The following is a 3239-nucleotide window of genomic DNA, read 5'->3' on the forward strand; positions in this document are numbered from 1 at the left end:
TGGAATTTTTCTTTAATGGATTTCGAATAAAAATTTTCTCTTCCTTACCACACCTATCAAATGTTGCTATTTCTCACTGTCCTATCCTTTACCCACTGAGTACTGGGTGGTGCCACTCTCTCATCTTTCACTCCAAATTTTATATTGATGACAGCAAGATAAATGTCACTAGTCCAAAAATACTTCCTGCTGGACCACTCTACTTGGATTCCCCATCAACATTGTAGAACTAAATTAAAAGGAAGTCACTTATGTCAGGGACAAAATGGAGACAGTCAAGCACGTGCATAAACAAAATTTAACCTAACCTGACTGAAATGTATGGCTCTGTTCTAAGAAGTGAGCAGAGATTACCAGTCTCCAAACATTAAGTCTTTCACCCCGTCTCTAAACTTGTTTACATAACTCAGAGACTCTGACTCAAATATGCAAGAATAGTAGTCAACCCATCAGCTAAAAAAGCCAGGTAGCTTTTGCATTTACCCCATAGACATCCCCAAGTCTGTGAGCAACTCAGAACTTGAGTTCCCTAGCTTGCAACTTGAAAGCCTTGCAATAAACTCATCTTTCTTCTTTGTATCACTCAGTGTGAAGATTTTGGTTTTTGACAGTATTCAAACTTTTTATGTCTACCATTTAGATAAAACCTTGCTACCCAAGCCACCACCCTGAACAGCATACTATACTTGAATTGCCGGTTATAAACATGTTCTACTCTTGATGCTCAGAAATATTGAGGGCAGGAGGAAAAGGAGGTGATAAAGGATGAGATGATTGGATGGCATCATCCACTCAAGAGACGTGAGTTTGAGCAAACTCTGGGATATAGTGAAAGGAAGGGAAGATAAGAAAGCCTGATGTGCTGCAGTCTATGGAGTTGCAAGGTCGGACACAAATGAGTGACTGAACAGCAACAACAACCCCTTACTCGTCTCTGTATTTCTACTAGTTAAACAAATCTAAGAAATTGTGTCTCCCTCTCCTGTCCCCACCTTCCAATGAGACACCAAGTCCAGCCAACGCAACTTGATTTTGTGTTTGTTTTTTAACTGGATCCTTCAGCACATCCCACCTGCCTGTAATTTCCATTAATCATCTCTTTACAGTTGTAGTGAAACACCGTCCTTGAAATTTTCTTCTGGCATATAGGCAGCCTATCTAAAGCTCAAATCTGAGGAGTCCATGACATTGCTTAGATAATGTTGATAGTTCATCATCACCTATAAGCTAAATTCAGTAGGTCAACATATTCTATAAGATCTTTAATCATTGTCTTAGCTTGTCTTTAACAATCTCCAAATTGCATATTTTGCTCCACCAACACCAAACCACTTGGAATTCCACCATATGTGATATTGTTTATTCCTTGACCTTGCTGTCCATTGTGATAGAAAAGTTGATGAATACCCTCCTTTCACCTAATTCCTAGACATCCAGTAGGACTCAATGCAGGCTTCATTTCATAAAAGAGGCAAACCTGAGTTCCCCTCCCTTAATCACACAGCCCAGGTCTATTGCCCTTCTTTCTGCTTACATTGTATGCACTGTCTCTTCCATTCAATGCATCATATTATATTTGCAATACTGTAGTACAGAACTCCTTGAATGCAAAGTCTGTCCTTATTCTTTGTATTTTTGACAAATGTACTCATTGTAGGCACTCAATGAATGTTTCATGAATAAACAAATAAGTGTATTTAGCAATGAAAAGATGCTAAAAAGTGTCAAAGATTTAAAACAACCACTCATGTCATATTAAAACATCTTCAACCAGAGCCCTATTCTCAAGTCTATCACTCATGACTTTATATGGAGAGAAAACTTTCCACTGTACTTCATTGCTGGTCCATATTGACCATTAGTTCTCTCAGGTACCCATCTATTTTTTTTTCTTATATATTCACTTTGGCTGCATTCCTCATAAATCAAAAGCAATGCTTTTACTAAGTATGAAAAACAACAAATGAACATTGATATATAGATGCTTAAATGTTTCAGGAGTACTTGGTTGGTTAATTAATTTTTTAAAATTCAGAATTGTCCCTTTGACTCTCTAGTTTTCAAAAGTTAAGCTCTAGACTTTGGGGGTTTGCTCTATGTTTTTTCTCTCTTAGAGCTACTAAAACATTGCCTGGTGTTCACCTCTTAAGTAGTTTAGATAGCTTTAGTATGTTGTAGCCTAAGAAAGATAAATATTGACTTCATAAAAACAGATTATATGTTTTCATATAAGCAGTTTAGTGTGTGTATTCTAATGAAGATAAATATTGACTTCATTAAAGTGGTTTATATATGTTCATGTAAACATAACAATTAAGATCGTTAAAGGGATTTTTTTTTTAGTGGAAAGGAATTGGAACATAATTTTTTAGTTACTGTGTTATTCATAAATATATCCATCAATGGCATTTGATTAGAATGTAAAAGCAAATCATAATACAATCTTTTAAAATACCTAAACCTCATTAATTATGATAAAACTAGTTTGACTGATTCATTTTTATCTTTGAATGCTAGCAGATCTATAATGTTTCCCATTTGAAGCATCTCTGTGAAATTCAATATTGGTCAATATTCAAAACATTGCCATATTAACCAATCCAGTGCTTCAAAGGAATTGGCCTACCTACTTCATCAGTACATTTGAAGGAAAAAGTAAGGCTAATACCCAATTACTAAATTGTATCCCCAAAGAGAGGGGCTTCCCTGGTGGTTCAGATTGTAAGGAGTCTGCCTGTAATGCAGGAGACCAGGGTTCAATCCCTGGATTGGAAAGATTCCCTGGAGAAGGGAATGGCTACACACTCCAGTATTCATGCCTGGAGAATTCCATAGACAGTCCATGGGGTCACAGAGAGTTGGGTATGACTGAGCGACACTAACACACACACTAACATCCCCAAGAAGAAGGCTGTTTTCTAAAACATGATCTAATAGGTTGCGAGAGATAAAGTATTCTGAGGAGACTGTTAACAACGTCTATTCCGAATAATAAATGCCATTGCTAAATCACCAATATTCTTCTTTCAGTCTTAATTTTCTATATAATTTTTGTGCCTTGGAAAGAGTTTACTCTAATGCTTTTCATCTCTAAAGTGGAGATAATGTCTACCTTACAGAGCTTTGTAAGGACTGGAGATAATGAGTGTAGATAAAGTACCATAATGATATGATCCTTGTCAATCCTTGACTATAATTCCTCCTAGAGGGCAAGTGGTGCCTTCTGCACTTCTGTTGCA

This window comes from Bos indicus, chromosome 15, assembly GCF_029378745.1.
Source record: "Bos indicus isolate NIAB-ARS_2022 breed Sahiwal x Tharparkar chromosome 15, NIAB-ARS_B.indTharparkar_mat_pri_1.0, whole genome shotgun sequence".
NCBI classification, from domain to species: Eukaryota; Metazoa; Chordata; class Mammalia; order Artiodactyla; family Bovidae; genus Bos; species Bos indicus.